Source organism: Schistocerca cancellata, chromosome 4 (assembly GCF_023864275.1).
Source record: "Schistocerca cancellata isolate TAMUIC-IGC-003103 chromosome 4, iqSchCanc2.1, whole genome shotgun sequence".
NCBI classification, from domain to species: domain Eukaryota; kingdom Metazoa; phylum Arthropoda; class Insecta; order Orthoptera; family Acrididae; genus Schistocerca; species Schistocerca cancellata.
The window spans coordinates 180,776,027-180,795,970 of record NC_064629.1 but is presented as its reverse complement, the minus strand read 5'-3'; the positions used below and the strand labels follow the sequence as shown (position 1 = coordinate 180,795,970).

The 19,944-nt window shown below is 41.3% G+C and overlaps 1 protein-coding gene across 4 annotated transcripts in view; it reads left to right on the top strand.

The window, feature by feature from the left end:
• Window positions 1-19,944, top strand: part of LOC126183663 (ATP-binding cassette sub-family B member 6) — a 161,781-nt gene that overhangs the window by 61,906 nt on the left and 79,931 nt on the right. The window lies entirely within an intron of this gene.

Sequence of the window (19,944 nt, the reverse complement as noted above, 5' to 3'; positions counted from 1 at the left end):
TTGGGCTCTTTTTTCCCCCAATGGAGCAATTAGCTGAAAAATAAAACTACATGTGATAAAAGAACACTCTTTGTTCACCATAGTTGGGTATACATAAGTAGTACTACTCCATATAGTTGTCGAAATGACTCAGACGTTTGCCACACCACAGTATTAGTTCTCCTTGACTGCTGTTATAGATGGCGACAAACTGTAAGTTCAGCCACTTCCACACAGTGGTCTGCAACTCCTTACTGAAATATTGTTCTCACAACTACTTCATTTTACAAAACAGATCAAATCACTAGCCATTTAGTTTGGGCTGAAAGACAGTTGATGTGACGTCTTTCATTTGAAAGATTGAAGGGCACTAGATGTCTTTCCCCTATCATCTGATCCAACTGCATGCAGAAGATGTACAGAATGCACTTCCTTTCCTGGCAACCAGCAGCATCAGTGTTAGCACATCCCAGTGCAAAATTCCTGCTCCATTGCAGCACAGCATTACAATGCATAAACCTCTCAGTGTGCATTTTATTCATATATCAATAACTTTTTGCTGGGTTGTGACCCTCAGCTTCAAGAAAGTGAATAATAGTGCTCAACTCTGCTTACCAATAGACTTGATTGTGCTATGCATATTTACTTGAAACTTTCAGTGTGAAACTGAAGGGTACTGTGTGATGTCACCATTTATTAGAGTACTGAGAAATACAAATAGATTATTTGCAAAAGATTTTTTCTGTATTACATACATTTAATTTTTTTAGGAAATATTGAATCTTGGGAAAAAACAAAATAAACCTTGTTTGCGTTATTGCCTTTTTCAAACCTGTTTATTAGAAGTCATTTTAGTGAACAGGTTATGTTTCAAATAAGCAGTTTTAGTGAGTTAGTTTATATTTAAAATTATAAAGAATATATTCATAGTTTTGTGTGTCGTAAAAAGCATGAATGACCTTGCAAACGAAACTTTAGACTACATAAAAGGTCAAGTTTCTGTGGGAAGTGAAAATTCAAAGGCCACTTTGAAAGTTTTTCAAACTAACCTTTTCACCATTAGTGAGTGTTCCAAAACAACAGTAGTGTTGCTGCTTCCAAGGTCTCGAAATTTTGCCTACATATTTAGTTTCCAATTTTGGAAAGAGTGAGAAAATTGTACGAGGGCAGGTGTGAAAAGTATGTTTTGGATTTGGAATTTCTTAAAAATGGCTAGTGTTTCATATGCCCTTTGTGGAGGGTAAGTTTTCATGTAGGAAAAAGGTTTCTGCAGCTATGCCTGGAGTCCTACTTAAGGCTTAGTAAATCTTACTGAGTTGTACAATCTGTAATTATTGTTCCATTTCTCAAACTGTTACAATGATGAAATGTTGATTTCCAATAGAGAAAGTTTGCAGTGTTCTTTTGCCTACACTCCTCACTCTCTTCAGTTTTGTCAGATGAGTTTCACATAGGAAGAGTCAGTAATTTGGCTGCCACTTCGTTAGGGCAAAATCTTTAAACCAATGTGGTGTCACCAATAATGCTGTTGAGGGTTGATTCTGACATACACACAGAGTATCGACAGACAAGACTTGTGGCAGCGAACCTTCTTTTGAGGATAGATTGTGTCTGAAGACTGCAGACCTTTCTGACATTGATCTAATCATGCAATTGTGCCAAATGTGCTGAGATTATGGGTGTGAGTGGAGAGCACTATCCATTCATTATGTGCAGTTTCTTGAGGGATCATTTTCACTGTAACCCACTCTGAAATGTAGAAAATAATTGCTTGGAAATTCTTCCATTTCTGCATCTACATTTGTTGTCTGTCAATGAAAATAAACGATTTTGGAAAATGTAATGTAATTGGCATAGACAAAAAAATCTAGTTGCCCAGTGGTGACAGGAGAACACACATATTTAAAATACTAATATTTTCAAGCTTTCAGAGCCAATGGTTCGTTCTTCTGGCAGAAGGGTTGAAGGGGAAGGAAGAGGTGTGAAGGAAAGGGACTCATGAGATTTTGGAAAAGGGGTATACTTCGGCAAAGGCACCCAGAACCCTGGGTCAGGGGAGACTTTGCGAATGGAATGAGAGGGAAAGACAGATATTGTTAGGGACTGCACCGGACAACATGTGGAAACCTGAGAGCTTAATGATGGAAGATCAGGTAACATAAGATAAAGATTACTGCCAAGACATTATGCACAAGTTAATAAAAGTGAAAAGCTGAGTGCATTGTATGTGATAGAGATTGGGGGGGGGGGGGGGGGGGGCTGGTGAGGAAAATATATGGGTCAGAAAATTAAAGAGGGAGTGAAGAAAGGAATAGTTACCATGAAGAAATCCTGAGAGCAAAGAAGTTAATGTAAATTGAGGCCAGGTGGGTGGGGAGAACCAAGGACATGTTACAGCACATGTTCCTACCTGTGGAGTTCTGAGAAATTGGTGCCTGGGGGAAGACTACAAATGGCATGTGTGGTGAAACAGGCACCAAGGTCACAACTGTCATGTTGTAGAGCATTTTATCTATGTCTGTTCATCCTAACTGATAACCTGGTGGTAGTCATGCTGATGTAAATAAAACACTGAACAGTGCGTACATAACAGCTGGCAGCTGGTATATGACGGGTTATTTCACATCTCTCTCTCTCTCTCTCTCTCTCTCTCTCTCTCTCTCTCTCTGTGTGTGTGTGTGTGTGTGTGTGTGTGTGTGTGTGTGAGGTAAGTCTTATAGTGGTGACAGTCACAGTCACAGGAGTAGGAGCCATAGGATAGGGAGATGGGTGCAGAAGGATGATCGCAAGGACCAGTCTCAACAGTACAGCATTCTCAGTCTCTCATTTGAAGCACTCTTCCCTCCTGAATTACCTGTGTTATCCAACAGTCTCACTTTAAAATCTAAACCTGCATTTAATCATGCTGCTTTTGTGAAGGATCCACTTTCCTTGACACACAAGTCACATTGCAACCCAAAACCATTTCAGCAGCAAACTTGACACTGAACCTGGCCTTGAACAGTTCTGACCATAACCCCAACTTGATCCACCACTGCTAAGTGTCTTCTGCAGAACATGAGTCTCTTCGGTTCCTAAAAGTTGATGACTCCATCATTTTACACTCGGCAGACAAGTGATCTACCATTGTGGTACTTGATTGATGGGAGTATGTAAGTAGTGAAGGTCTGCACCAACTGTCTTACACCCCTATTTCCAACATCTGCCATCAAGATCCCGTCACTCTGATTCAAACTGACGTGCTTTCCCTCCTTAAAACCTCAGGCCTCTCACAGGTACTAACACCTCATCCCACTCAAACCATGTGTCCCCACCTTGTATCTTCCTCCCAAGTGTCTGGCAGAGGGTTCATCAAATTACCTTTAAGCTACTTTTCCACCATTCCACTCTCAAACAGCACGCGGGAAAAACAAACACTTAAATCTTTCTGTGCAAGCTGTGATTTCTCTTATTTTATTAAGATTATCATTTCTCCTGATATAAGTGGACCCAACAAAATATTTTCACACTTTGAGGAGGAAATCGGTGACAGAAATTTCAAGAGAAGGTACTGCCGCAGTGAAAAATGCCTTTGTTTTAATGACTGCCATCTCATTTTGTGTATCGTATCCATGGCACTCTCTTCACTATTTTGTGATTATACAAAATGAGCTGCCTTTCTTTGAACTTTTTTGATGTCCTCCATCAATCCTATCTGACGTGGATCGATCACTACACAGCAGTACTCCAGAAGATGCAGGCAAACAGTCTGCTCAGTAGACCTGTGACACTTTCTTCTAAGTGTTCTGCCAATAATTCAGTCATTGGTTTGCTTTACCCTTAGTTGATAAACACTTGCAAACCATAGTTCAAAGACTTCGTACTCTATTAAAGACACCAATCATTTCATAGAGCGTCTGAAATCTGTATCTGTCCCACTCCTGCCCTACACCCTGTTTGTCACCATTGATGCAACCTCCCTCTATACCGATATCCTCCATGTAGATGGTCTATCCACACCTACCTGATTCCAGACCTACAAAATTGTTCCTGCTCACCTTAATCAACTTTATACTTACCAACAACTAATTTACCTTTGAGGGGCAGACAAACAAACAGATCAGGGGCACAGCCACGTGAACCAGGATGGCACTTTTCTGTGCCAGCCTTTTCGTGAGTTGTTTGGGAGGGGGCTTCCCCAGGATCCATATGCCTTCAGCCCCTGGTTGGGTTTAGATACATTTACGACATCTTTGCCATATGGACTCATTGCGAGGGCTGACTCTAAATACATTGTCCTAATTAAATTTCACATGATCCTATTCTGAATCCCATGCCACTTCCCTTGAAATTGATCTCATCCTCACTGAAGGTCAACTACACACTCCGTTGTCATCCTTTCCACGTCGGACATCCTCGCCCATACAGCTTTGACATTCGAGGCAAACATATTTGTTCAGATGCAGACTTTTCACAGGAGTACACTACCATTCTCACCTCAGCCTTCACTGGATATAATGACCCCACCATCCTGGTACTGCTGATCCCTCCAAAAAACAACTTCGGAGTACACCACTTGTCGCTCATTATGATGAAAGCTATGATGTCCTAAAATTGTCCTGAAGTGTGGTCGATTCTGTCAGACATTTTGCCCATTAACCTAGAATAGCTTTGTGTCACCCCCACTTCCTTGGTTGTTGCCACCCAGTTGGTCTTAATTTACATTAATTTCTTTGGCCTCAGCATTTCTTCACAGTAACTTTCTTTCTTCACTCCCTTTTAGTTTTCTGTATCTTTCATTTTCTGACTTGTCTATTTTTTGTCAGCCCGCTCCTGCCTCCATCACACACAATGCAACAGTTAGTCTTTCCTTCTCATCCTGTCTCCTGTGACTCGGGTTTCTGGGTGACTTTTCCCGTGACTCGGGGTTCTGGGTGACTTTTCCCGTGACTCGGGGTTCTGGGTGACTTTTCCCGTGACTCGGGGTTCTGGGTGACTTTTCCCGTGACTCGGGGTTCTGGGTGACTTTTCCCGTGACTCGGGGTTCTGGGTGACTTTTCCCGTGACTCGGGGTTCTGGGTGACTTTTCCCGTGACTCGGGGTTCTGGGTGACTTTTCCCGTGACTCGGGGTTCTGGGTGACTTTTCCCGTGACTCGGGGTTCTGGGTGACTTTTCCCGTGACTCGGGGTTCTGGGTGACTTTTCCCGTGACTCGGGGTTCTGGGTGACTTTTCCCGTGACTCGGGGTTCTGGGTGACTTTTCCCGTGACTCGGGGTTCTGGGTGACTTTTCCCGTGACTCGGGGTTCTGGGTGACTTTTCCCGTGACTCGGGGTTCTGGGTGACTTTTCCCGTGACTCGGGGTTCTGGGTGACTTTTCCCGTGACTCGGGGTTCTGGGTGACTTTTCCCGTGACTCGGGGTTCTGGGTGACTTTTCCCGTGACTCGGGGTTCTGGGTGACTTTTCCCGTGACTCGGGGTTCTGGGTGACTTTTCCCGTGACTCGGGGTTCTGGGTGACTTTTCCCGTGACTCGGGGTTCTGGGTGACTTTTCCCGTGACTCGGGGTTCTGGGTGACTTTTCTGAAGTCTACCCCTTTTCCTAAAACTCATATGTCCTTCTCCTTCACCCCTCTTCCTTCCCCTTCAACCCAGTGCCAGAAGGAGCAGCCACTGGCTCCAAAAGCTCACAGACTGCAATACCTTTTATACATGTGTTCTTCTGCTACCACTCAGTGAGTAGATATTTTATCCAGCAAATTATATTGTATAGCTGTAGTCTATAAGCTACCATATGCTGTGTAGTGTACAAGTATCATGTGTGTCTGGTACTTACTTTACAACTTTAATTCTAATCAGTCACCATAAATTAAATTCTCAAACTTTTTGGGCTGTAGATACAACACAGACCTGGCATCTGTCCGACTGGAATCTGGTTTTAACATCTCGGTCAACTAGAGCCAAACAGGTAAAATGTAATGGACCTAATTGGCAAGAAGAACTTTCAGCGAGTGGGACCAAGGGTGAAAATGCAGTGTGTCATTGCCAAACCTACTATGGGGCAAGACTGGGAGAAGCAGCACTGGAATGAGTGAAAAATACAATTTCAGTGCCAATTCCTTTGTCTGAAGCAGGGCCACATGTTAGAAGAGGGCTTGCCATGGCTGCAACTCGAGGATGCAATTCGAAGCAGCATCGGGAGGCTGGAGGGGATGATGGCCAGAGGTCAGATGAGACTGGATATGCTGTGATCACCACCTATTCAGATATTTGCACAAGAACAAGACTAACAAAATTGGTTACCCTCAGTGTCAATGATGAAAATGAGGAGAGTAATGTGGAAACAGCATCATCATTCGTGGAAAGAGATCTTGCAAAGATGATTTTCATCCTAGTCACCAATCTGTTATGGATCAGGGTATAGTATATGACCTGCTGAAATTTCAAAATCTCTGTTTTTGAAATTGGTTGGAGCTGTAACCTAATACCCCCTGCTGTGTCGGGCTAGAATAGACCCACGCCCCTTCCTTCACTGTCATAAGATGTGACTAATAGGAGACTTTTTTTTATGGGATCAGGTTTTTTTTACCTTGGTATTGTCTCTGTACTTTGGGCTTTTGAAGGTTTTTGCTCTTTTCACGTTTTTAACACTCCCCCCCCCCCCCCCCCCCCCCCCACACACACACACACACAGTTTTCGGCTTTTTAAATTCAGGCCCCCTTTTTGGGTTTGACCTCCACTTTCCAAATTTTACCGAAGTGCAGGCTGTGTGGGTAAGAATTCATTACTGTGCTGCATTCTCTCTCCACTGTGCACTATTATCTTTTGCACTTACCAAACAAGTGGATCTACCTCTGCACTGAAAATCCAGCTCGGTAGCCAGTCCGTCGTGGTGGGATTGTCAGGTGCCCTCTTAGTGGTAGCCCCCAGACAATGCAGGTATCACACAGCTGATGAGTAAGCTCTGACCTCCCTGTGTCAGCCAAGGAGTAGTTGCCTGTCCACTTCAGAGTACCGGGACTCCGGGGAATGGCTACTGTGCCAGGTGGCCTTTGCCTTGGTGGGGTGGCACCCAAGGGGAGAACTCTGATTGGAGTGAGTGGATTCGGGGTGGATGACCCGCAATGAAAGGGGTCCAACTTAATGGTGGCCATGCCAATGTGACCATTTTATCAGTCGGGAACTGTGCTTTTAAGGCAAAAGATTACAATCCTACAGCACTTCTGTCATTGACCATGCCTCAAGATGAGAGCCAGGCAAGGAGAAATGGAAGTGGACGGCTTGCCGAGTTGTTGGTTTGTTCCTGCACTGACGGCGACTCCTTCGCTTCAATGAAGCCAACGTCTTTCATTGAAAATATTGGAAATTGGTTTGGGGAGGTTGCGGCAATAGAGAGGATGAGAAATAGCTCTTTGCTGATCAAAATGTCACACGCCAACCAGTAACAGGCACTTCAGGCCTGCATCAAGTTAGGAAATATACCAGTCACCATTTCTCCTTGTAACAAACTTAACAGAATGCAAGGTGTTATTTTCTATCTGGACCTGATGCTACAAACTGATAGAGTTGTGTACTAATCTGGTGCGACATGGAGTCCATTTTGTTGGCCGCATCCAGAAGGGACCAAAGCATAATAGTCTCTGAAGACAACATATTACCTGAGAAAGTTAAGATCATGGTTTTTAGGTGTGATGTCGGGCCTTACTTTCCTCCTCAGATTCGATGTTTCAAGTGCCAAAGGTTCGGATACACGCCCTCTCGCTGTTCTAATGAGGCTATATGTAGGCCATGTGGATGGGCATCCCATGATGGCAGCTCTTGTGACAACCCCCCTCAGTGTGTCAACTGTCTGGAACTGCACCCTCCTCGTTCACTGCAATGCTCATTGTTCAAGAGGGAGAAGAAAATTCAAGAGTTTAAAATTTTTGACCACTTGTCTTATCAAGATGCAAAGAAAAAGTTTGAAAGACTTAATCCAACTGTCATTTTTCTCAAATTTTGCGACTTGTCACACTCCGTACCTCACGCAATGACAAGGTCTCGCACAACACCTCCTGTTGGACATCTGCCTACTCAACACTGAAGTTGTCTGCAACCCATTTCAGTGTGGCCCATGGAACATTTTCAACTACAGATCTCGCAGTTTGCAGCTAGAGTATCATGCCCCTGATTCAGTGACGTGTCCATCGCGATATTTGTGGCGGCAACTATTTTCCTATCTTTCTCTCCCTCTCCGCTCACGGACTCATAGAAGATGCTCCACATTGGTTGCTTATGATAGCCGACCGGCAGGTTTTGAAGATACAGCCACAGCTGTCGGAGAACGACGCAGGCCACTTAAATGGCACAAGTGCCATCCCTCTGTGGATAATGTAATAGCATTCAAAAGACTCCGGGCAAAGGCACAGTTTTCAATATAGAAAAGGAAACAGAACATAACCTAACCTAACCAAACCACTGATGGAGCAGTATATCTCAACTATGCGATCCAACACCCTATCGTTCCAAGTATGGACTAAATTCTGCTGCATTTGCAGCCATCCACCATCCGCAACAGTTCCTGGCATCGTTTGTCAATTGGTAACACCTGCACTGATCCCGTGGTACTTGCCAAATGTTTCGCAGCGCACTTTGCTGAAGTGAAGTGTCCACTTTCAGTAACTACCATCATCAATTCCTGACCCAGAAACACCTTATTGAGCACCGCCTTCTGTCTTTCCATGCACACAGCTCTCTATCATATAATGTCCCTTTTAGTGAATGGGGGCTATGCAACACTTTGGACCCTGGATGTGACAAAATCCACAACCAGTTGCTCAAACATCTTTGTGCCAACAGCATGAAACATATCCTCAGGCTTTTTAATCTCATTTGGCGGAAGGGAGTATTTCGTTCTCAATGGTGGGAAGATATTATCATCCCTGTCCTGAAACCGAGAAAGGAGCTGCTTAGTTTAACTAACTACCAGCCAATCTCTCTGCTAAATGGGTTGTGTAAACTATTCAAACGAACAGTCAACTGCCATCTTTGTTGGTGCCTTGAAGCTTGGAGGGCATGTATCAAGATTCCAAAGTGGCGTCGGGCTTCCCAGTCCACCACAGATCACCTGTTTCATTTGGAATCCACAGTGCACATTGCTTTTGCGCATGACCAACATCTGCTTGCTGTGTTCTCTGACCTGCAGAAGGCATACGATACCACCTGGCAACATCACATCCTGTCTACACTTCATGAGTGGGTTTTCTGGGGCGTTTACCCATTTTTATCTGGAATTTCCTATCTCTGCCGGTTTTTTTTTTTTTTTTTTAGGTTTGACTCCCAGCAGCCAATATGTGCAGGAAATGAGTCCCTCAGTGATCGGTTCTGAACATAATGCTGTTTTCTATTGTCATCAACAGTATCGCAGTGTCGTAAATGCAGTGGACCCCACAGTCTGTCACTTTATGTGGATGGTCTTTGCCTGTACTATGCGTGTATGCATCATTGTGCCACTGAGCGCCAACTTCAGAAGGCTGCCTGGAGGGTCCATGACTGGGCCCTGAATCACAGCTATAAATTCTGTCCTGCAAAATCATTAGTTATGTGTTTTTGTCAACTCTGGATTGTGCATCCACCCACAGAAATTTATCTTGTTGACCAGGTACTTGAAGTTGTTGAAACTTTTCAATTCTTACGTATTTTATTCGACCACAAGCTAACTTGGCTGCCTCACGTCTGCCGGCTTGTGGCAACGTGCGTGAAGAGCTAAATGCTCTGAGTTTTTAGCAACAACTCATGGGTATGGGGACCGTGTAGTTCGTCTGAGATTTTACAAAGTGCTGATTTTATCCCGCTTGGGCTCTGGATGTGTTGCCTGTGTGCCCACAGCACTGTCTGTGTTGTGCTTAATGGGCCCCGTTCAATCGTGTGGTTGGCAACGGTGACTTTCCGTAGGAGCCCTGTCGACAGCCTCCTGGCAGAAGCTGGTGTCGGACCACTCCAGGTTAGACAACGGCAACTTCTAGCAAATTATGCAGTCACAATCTGTCAGGTGCCTACCCACTCATTTCACTCGACTCTTTTCCACAACCAGCAGTTCAGACTTTGCGCATTGTCCCAAACTGGGAAGACCAGCTGGGATCCAACTCAATATTCTACTAAAGAACCTCCAACAACCTCCATTAGTCTGTGTTCCTAGAGCTTCCTCGACATCCCCCGTGGTCTGTACTTTGTCCTGTGATACGGATGGATCTCTTTTGTGACTCCAAGAAGGATGCTAATCCTATCCTTCTCAGACATGTTTCTTCCAATCCTCCACATTTATTCTAATTTGGTATGCATGTACACAGATGAATTGAAAGTCAATGGCAGGGTCAGTTACACTTTTGCGCATGCAAGAGGGAACAAGAAGCATCCTGTGCTGGGTGTCTGCAGTGTATACACTGCACAGTTGGTTGCCATCTCTCAGGCTTTGTGGTACATCAAATTCCAGATCACAACAGAATTTTCTGATATGTAGTGATTCCACAAGTTGCCATCCCAAAAGGATTTTGGTTGCCAACATCCAAGACTTACTGGCTGACCTCTACAGCTCTGGAAAGACAGTAATCTTCATCTCTACACAAAGCCACACAGGCATTCCAGGAAATGAACTCGCCGACTGTTTAGCTAAAGATACGACTACAGGAGATCCACTTAACATCAGAATACTGGACACCAACATACAATTACAACTTTGGTGCAATATTTTGAGGCTCTGGGAAATGGAATGGCAGGCTGCTATGACCCAAAACAAGTTGAGAGAGATTAAAGGGTCCAGTAAGGTGTGGCATACATCTTTCCAGGCCTCTCAGAAACGTGCAGTTGTGTTGTGCCGATTATGAGACTTGCCCACAAGTTCCTTCGGTGTCAGGAGGATCCTCTTCACTGCAGCTGCACGAGTCTACTGATGATAATACATGTTCTCGTTTAGTGCACCGTGCTGGCCAAACTGTGGTACCCTCTGGTAGTGTGGCTGTCACGTCATCTGCAAACATCTGAGGTAGTGTGGTAGGCAAACAGTGTTGCATTTTCTGAGGGGAGAATGAATTTTGCTCCAAAATACAATACTGTTCCACTTGAGCCTCCCCTGTGGTGGGTACACACCAAATGACCGCAGGTTACTTTCTTCTCCTCTCACCTGGTTGTGCCTTTAGACCTTTTTGTGTCCGATGTGGTCTGGGTTAACTCTCTTTTCTTTTACCTAGTGTGTTATGACTACTGTTATGCCCTTTTAAGCACTTTGACTTGATTATGTAATTTGAGCACCCTAGTCCCATAATTTTTTTTCCCCCCGTGTCGTAAGAAGGTACTGATGACTGAGTAGTTTAATCCCTTTAAACATACAATCATCATGTAACATAATATTTCAGTCACAGACGTGACACCATTGACTGACTGAAACTGGGATTACTTCACATTTGTTAGTGCTAAAATATTTAATGTGAATGATCGGCTTCTGCTATCAGCTGGTTTCATTGTTTGAGTAATCCAGGTTAGCAACTGCACTCTAAACAGTCGCAGTTTAATGGTATACGTTTCCATAGTTCAGGTGTCACTCATGTTTGTATGGACAATAAATCTTCACAAAACACCATTTGAAAGAGAACAGATATGGTTGTTCCCAGAAGCTTCACTTACACATTAAGAGGGACGTTATGTGAAAGACTACACCTGGACTGTACGGTCATAAAATATTCACACTGACAGACTGTCACACTCAGATCTGCACATATTAGTGACCTTCACATTTAAATGTTGATCGGACAAGTGCAAACTGAGAATTTTTACATTTAGGTTTTAACGTAAAAATTGCTAATCGTGGGCTCTTATCACAGAGATGTTGGCAGAACAGATTTATTGTCCACTGCTTGCACTTACAGAAAAGTGTATGAATATTTGCTCAAATTGTTAAATGTGTATTGTTTTATAGAGAGAATGATGTCAAAATTAGTGGCAGTTGTTTATCTGTATGAGAGATGATTGCAAAATTAACAAAGTCAGACGGACTGATTTTTTTTTTTTTTTTTCATACCATGAGTGCTACCACACGTATTGTAAATTTAACTGGGTCATAATTTTCGTAATTTCTTAATCAAAGTAGCCTGACAACCGAAGGTATTTTCTTGTTCAAAAAAATTTAGGACAACAAAATTATAACATCAGTATTCAGAATGAACTGTGCTTAGTGGTCCAAATAACGAAAATATCATCTGGGTGGTGGAAACTGCATTTGCAAATTACTTTTTAGTTAATGGCTTTTCAGGAAAGGAAAAACGTTCACTAGAAAGAGTGAAATTGGGTCTTTTATTTAATTTATGTCCTTTTGGAAATACAGTTACTAGCTAACTCTATTTTTCCGGGCATGTGGTTTCTGAACATAATAAATTACTGGTTTCTCTTGAAAGAGCACGTTTACCCAAACACTAATTGTTCCATTATCATTAACAGAACTCAAACTAATGAATAATGAATTTTACTGAGATTTTACTGAGATATTGCCTAGATAAAAATCTTAATATTGTATGTAAATGTGATGCATTTACTGCCAGTATAAAAAAGAAGTTATCTAAGCAGTAGAATTACAGAATATGGAGTTATTCCACTTTGCTACATTTTACCTACTTTTTTTATGTCACTTGCCTCTCTCTACAGTTACAGGGAATAATTATTTAACTATATGAAAAAACCTAAATTAGTTACAAATTACAGCATGCACACACTTTATTCGCCATGTAAAGGTCACTACATATCTTTGGATGTATGTTAGGACATGTTTGATATGCCTGGCATCCTTGGCAATGATGTGGCGCAGACGAATAGCGAAATTCTGTATGACCTGCTGAAGTGTCGGGACATTGATACTGTCTATGACCTCCTGAATGGCTGTTTTCAGCTCAGCAATGGCTTTGGGGCTATTGCTGTACACCTTGTCTGTAATATAGCCCCACAAAAAGGAGTTGCATGTATTCAGATCTGGAGAACATGGCGGACAATCGAGGCCCATAGCAGTGGCCTCTGGGTCCCCAGAACCAGTATTTGGTCACCAAAGTGCTCCTCTAGGACATCAAACACTCTACTGCTTTCATGGGGTAGAGTTCAGTCATCCGTGAACCAAATCTCATCAAAATCGGGGCCACTTAGGATAATGGGGATGAAACCATCTTCCAGAACCTTCACATAATGTTCGGTAGTCACTGTGCCATCAAGGAATATCGCACTAAGTGTTCCGTGAGTGAATGTTGCACACCACACAGACACACGTTGAGGATGAAGAGACTTCTCAATTGCAAAATGCAGATTCTCAATCCTCCAAATGCGCCAATTTTGCTTATTTATGAACCCATGCAAATGAAAGTACGCTTCGTCACGAAACCAAACCATATTCACATGGAAGTCCTGTTCAGTTCTGTGGACAATAGTGTTAGTGAAACACAATTGCTATTCCAGGGCCTTGGGGCTTAATGGTTGATGGGTTTTAATTTCATGTGGGAAGAGATGCGAGGTCTTCAACAACAATTTGTCACAGTGTATACTGGTTGATTCTGACCTGTTGTGCAGCTCATCTGATCGATTTTGTGGGGCTGGTTTGAAACACAGCATGTGTCTTCTCGATGTTTTCAGGCGTTTTCACCATTTTTGGATGAGAGACATTGCCAACATTCATCACGAATAATACCCATTCTCTCAAACATGAGAATCAAATTATTGATTATTAGCATCTGGTGAGCAAGCTGTATGAGACAGGCGAAATACCCTCAGACTTCAAGAAGAATATAATAATTCCAATCCCAAAGAAAGCAGGGGTTGACAGGTGTGAAAATTACCGAACTATCAGTTTAATAAGCCACAGCTGCAAAAATACTAACACGAATACTTTACATACGAATGGAAAAACTGGCAGAAGCCAACCTCGGAGAAGATCAGTTTGGATTCCGTAGAAATATTGTAACTCGCGAGGCAATACTGACCCTACGACTTATCTTAGAAAATAGATGAAGGAAAAGCAAACCTATGTTTCTAGCATTTGTAAACTTAGAGAAAGCTTTTGACAATGTTGACTGGAATACTCTTTCAAATTCTGAAGGTGGCAGGGATAAAATACATGGAGCGAAATGCTATTTACAATTTGTACAGAAACCAGATGGCGATTATGAGAGTCGAGGGGCATGAAAGGGAAGCAGTGGTTGGGGAAGGGAGTGAGACAGGGTTGTAGCCTGTCCCCAAGGTTATTCAATCTGTATATTGAGCAAGCAGTAAAGGAAACAAAAGAAAAATTTGGAGTAGGAATTAAAATCCATGGAGGAGAAATTAAAACTTTGACAGAATTACAATGTCATCGGCGAACCTCAGAGACAGCAAAGGACCTGGAAGAGCAGCTGAACCGAATGGACAGTGTCTTGAAATGAGGATATAAGATGAACATCAACAAAAGCAAAATGAGGATAATGGAATGCTTTCGAATTAAATCGGGTGATGCTGAGAGTATTAGATCAGGAAATGAGACGCTTAAAGTAGTAAATGAGTTTTGCTATTTGGGGAGCCAAATAACTAATGATGGTTGAAGTAGAGAGGATATAAAATGTAGACTGGCAATTGCAAGGAAAGCGTTTCTGAAGAAGAGAAATTTGTTAACATTGAGTATTGATTTAAGTGTCAGGAAGTCGTTTCTGAAAGTATTTGTATGGAGTGTAGCCGTGTATGGAAGCGAAACATGGACAATAAATAGTTTAGACAAGAAGAGAATAGAAGCTTTCGAAATGTGGTGTTACAGAAGGATGCTGAAGATTAGATGGGTAGATCACATAACTAATGAGGAGGAATTGAATAGAATTCGAGTGAAGAGAAATTTGTGGCACACCTTGACTAGAAGAAGGAACCGGTTTGTAGGACATGTTCTGAGGCATCACCAATTTAGTATTGGGGGGCAGCGTGGAGGGTAAAAATCGTAGAGGGAGACCAGGAGATGAATACACTAAACAGATTCAGAAGGATGTAGGTTGCAGTAAGTACTGGGAGATGAAGAAGCTTGCACAGGATAGAGTAGCATGGAGAGCTGCATCTAACCAGTCTCCAGACTGACGACTACAACAACAACAACAACAACAACAACAACAACAGCACACTTGGACTGGTTGTCTTCATCTTGAACTCGGTCACAAACTTCCTTTGAGCCGCAGTTAGGATATCATTGCTCCCATAGTAGGCCCTCACAAGCACTATATGCTCAGGCAAGCTGTATTGTGACACTTTTATGTGCAAATGGGTGACAACAGCAAGGTGCATGTGCATGCACATACTAATTTCTGTCATGCCTAACAGCCAACCATGCAGCTTGAGCATCCTAACGCAAACTGTTCAGAAGTTATAACTATCTTAATTCATGCAGTTCAATAATTATCACCCTCTATGTTACACGAGTAATTTCTCTGCTGTTATACAAATGAGTTTTGTGTTATATTTGAGCAACCGAAGGAATTTTTTTCCATGCCTGCTTTGCCTCAGTTTATTGAAGCATATTTGATGGGAGTATGTCTTGGTGGTGCACAATGTGTGTTCTTGTGTTTATGTTGGTGAAGCTGTTCATTTTCCACCTGCACTGTAAATACTTCTCAGCATAGCCCAGAACTGCACACTTTTATATTATGTTACTATGTATTTATTCTATTATGTTAATGTGATATGAATATCAAGAGCTCAGAAGGAAAACCAGTCCTTAACAATGAAGGGAATGGAAGGTGGAAGGAGCATCTAGAGGATCTACACAAGGGAGTTGAACTTGAAGGCAGTATTATAGAACTAAAAGCAGATGTAGATGAAGATAAGGTGGGAGATATGATACTGTGAGAAAAAATTGATAGAGTCGTGAAAGAGTCGAAACAAGGCCCTGGGAGTAGAAAACATTCAGTCAGAACTACTGATAGTCTTGGGAAAGCCAGCCGTAACGAAATTTTTCTATCTTGTGTGCAGGATGTGTGAGACAGCTGAAATACCTTCAGACTCAAGAAGAATATAATAATTCCAATTCCAAAGAAAGCAGGTGCTGACTGGTATGAATGTTACTGCAGTACAAGTGTAATAATATGTTTGCAAAATACTATCAGGAATTCCTTACAGGAGAATAGAAAAAATTGGTAGAAACCAACATGGGAAGATCATTTTGGATGTAGGAACATGTAAGGCAATACTGATGCTACAAATTCTAAGATAAGTTAGGTTATAGGTTACGTTAAGGAAAGGCAATCCTATGTTCATAGCATTTGTAGACCTAGAGAAAGCTTTTGACGGCATTGACTGGAACACACTCTTCAAAATTCTGAAGTTTTCTGGGGTAAAATACAGTAGCAGAAAGCTATTTACAGCTTGTACGAAAGCCGGCTGACTTTTGAGAGTTCGGTGATGTGACAGGGAAGCAGTGGTTGAGAAGGGGGTAAGACAGGGTTGTAGCATATGTCCGATGTTATTCAAAATGTTTGGAGTAGGAATTAAAGTTCAGGAAGAAGAAATAAGAACCTTGAGGTTTGCCAATGCCATTGTAAATCTGTCAGACAGCAAAGGACTTGTAAGAGCAGTTGAACGGAATGGGTAGTTTCTTGAAAGGAGTATAAAAGATGAACATCAGCAGAAGCAAAACACAGATAATGGAATGTAGTCAGTTAAATTGGGTGATGCTGAGGGAATTAGATTAAGAAACAAGATACTTAAATTAGTAGATGGGTTTTGTTATGTTGATTAGATTAGATTAATACTTGTTCCATAGATCATGAATACGACACTTCGTAATGATGTGGAACGTGTCAGGTTAATAAAAGATGTCTCTACAAGAGATTACATTACACAAAATATTGCATGACACTAATGTTTAAGTCTCCCCCCCCCCCCTAATTTATATCTAAAAATTCAGCCAATGAGTAGAAGGAGTTGTCATCTAGAAATTCTTTTAATTTATTTTTAAATGTTAGTTGGCTATCTGTCAGGCTTTTGATGCTGTTTGGTAGGCGGCCAAAGACTTTTGTGGCAGCATAAATTACCCCTTTCTGTGCCACAGTCAGATTTAACCCTGCATAATGAAGATCATCCTTTCTCCTGGTGTTTATAGCTATGCACACTGCTATTAGTTTTTAACTGGGTTGGATTATTAACAACAAATTTCATAAGTGGATATATATACTGTGAGGATCCCTAGATCCTTAAATAGATGTCTGCAGGATGACCGTGGGTGGGCTCCAGCAATTATTCTGATTACACGTTTTTGAGCAATGAATACTTTTCTATTCAACGATGAATTACGCCAGAATATGTCATCATATGAAAGCAGTGAATGAAAGTAGGCATAGTAAGCTAATTTACTGAGATTCTTATCACCAAAATTTGCAATAATCCTAATAGCATACGTAGCTGAACTCAGACGTTTCAGCAGACCATCAATTTGTTGCTTCCAGTTTAACCTCTCATCAATGGACACACCTAAAAATTTTGAAAATTCTACCTTAGCTACAGACTTCTGTTCAAAGTCTATATTTATCACTGGAATTGTGCCATTTACTGTACGGAACTGTATATACTGTGTTTTATCGAAATTTAAAGGCAGTCTGTTTGTTGAGAACCACTTAATAATTTTGTGAAAAACATCATTTACAATTACATCACTTATTTCTTGGTTTTTGGATGTTAGCATCATCATCAATGTGGAATGGTAAGTCATTAATGTATATCAAGAACAGTAAAGGACCTAAGACCAAACCCTGTGGGACCCCATACTTGATAGCCCCCCAGTTTGAGGAATCAGCTGTTTTAACATTACATGAACCACTTATTTCAACTTTCTGCATTCTTCCAGTTAAGTATGAATTAAACCATTTGTGCACTGCCCCACTCGAACCATAATGATTTAGCTTATCTGAAAGAATTCCATGATTTACACAATCAAAGGCCTTTGAGAGATCACAAAAAATACCAATGGGTGATGTCCGGTTATTCAGAGCATTTAATATTTGATCAGAGAAAGCGTATATAGCATTTTCTGTTGAAAAGCCTTTCTGAAAACCAAAGTGACATTTTGTTAGTACTTTATTTTTACAAATATGGGAGGCCACTCTTGAATACATTACTTTCTCAAAAATGTTTGATAGAGCTGTCAGAAGAGAGATTGGGCGGTAGTTGTTGACATCCGACATATCCCCCCTTTTTATGCGATGGTTTTACGATGGCATATTTCAGTCTATCGGGGAAAACACCCTGCTCCAAAGAGCTATTACATACGTGGCTGAGAATCTTACTTATCTGTGGGGAACAAACTTTTAAGTACCTTGCTGGAAATGCCATCAATTCCATAAGAGCTTTTACTTTTCAGTGAGCTTATTATTTTACTGATTTCAGAGGGAGAGGTTGGTGGAATTACAGTTGTTTCAAACTGCACAGGTATGGCCTCTTCTATTAGTAGCCTTGGCTCTTCTAGTGAAGATCTAGATCCTATTTTCTCCACAACATTTAAAAAATGATTATTGAAAATATTTTCAATTTCTGATTGTTTGTTAGTACACTTGTCATTCAGTTTTATGGCACTAAAGTCTTCCTGTGCTCTTGGTTGCGCTGTTTCCCTTTCAATAATATTCCAAATTGCTTTAATTTTATTATCAGGGTTACTGATCTCAGACATGATACACATGCTTCCGGACTTTTTAATAACTTTTCTTAGTACCACACAATAGTTTTTATAATATTGAACAATTTCGGGGTCAGTACTCGCTCTTGCTGTTAGATACAGTTCTCTTTTATCGTTGCAAGATATTCTTATTCCTTTAGTTAGCCAAGGTTTTTTATATGTTTTCTTGGAATTATGTTTAACTATTTTCTTGGAAAAACAATTTTCAAATACCATTAAAAATGTATCGTGAAATAACTTATATTTCAAGTTTGCATCGGGTTCCTTATACACTTCATCCCAGTCTAGCTGCTGTAGGCTTTCCCTAAAGTTTGCAATATTTATATTGTTAATTGAACACACTGCTTTGAGAGTCTGATTTGATATACTGCATGGAACTATGTCATGTACTGTAACTAGCTGTGCACCATGATCTGAAAGACCATTCTCAACAGGATAAGCATTTATGTTCTTAAACTTATCTTGGTCTATAAAAAAGTTATCTATCAATGTACTGCTGTTCTTTGTTATCTGAGTAGGAAAATCAATGACGGAGCTCAAATTGAAAGAACTGAATAATACTACAAGGTCATTCTTCCTATTACACTCTTTCAGGGAATCAACATTGAAATCCCCACAAATGATAATTTGCTTCCTCCTGTCTGACAGATAGCACAACAAAGCATCCAAGTTTTCTAGAAATAGCTGGAAATTCCCTGAGGGGGACCTATACAGTGTTACAATTATGAAAGTGCCATCATTTAGTTTAAGTTCAGTGGCACATGCTTCCATATGTTGCTCTACACAAAATTTTTTAGTTTCTAAATTTTTTACCCTGTGGAAGCTTTTGACATATATGGCAACTCCTCCTCTCATCATATTATCTCTACTTACTTACATGTGCAGCTAATTTGTACCCATTGATGCTAACCTTTTGCATATCAGTGACATTGTGATGCTCAGACTGGCATAGTACATCTGTTACATTCTCAGTTTCTATATCTTCTAAACAAAGCTGAAGCTCATCAATTTTATTCTTCAATCCCCCAATGTTTTGATGAAATATACTAACATTATTTTTCACTTAACTTTTGTGAGTATCTTGAACTTTTTTAACATCTTTATTACTTGCCTGGCTAAGTTTCCCACTGGACACTGATCTTACACTAAAAAAGAGTTTCCACCATGAGATGTAGTTGCCCCCCCCCTGCCCTACCCTTTTAATTTCCTGCTATCAGCCCAGCCAGTTTACCCTTCCCTTTCTAGTTGAGGTGTAGGCCATGTCTAGTATAGTCCCAACTACAGAGTGAATCAACAGGAACCACA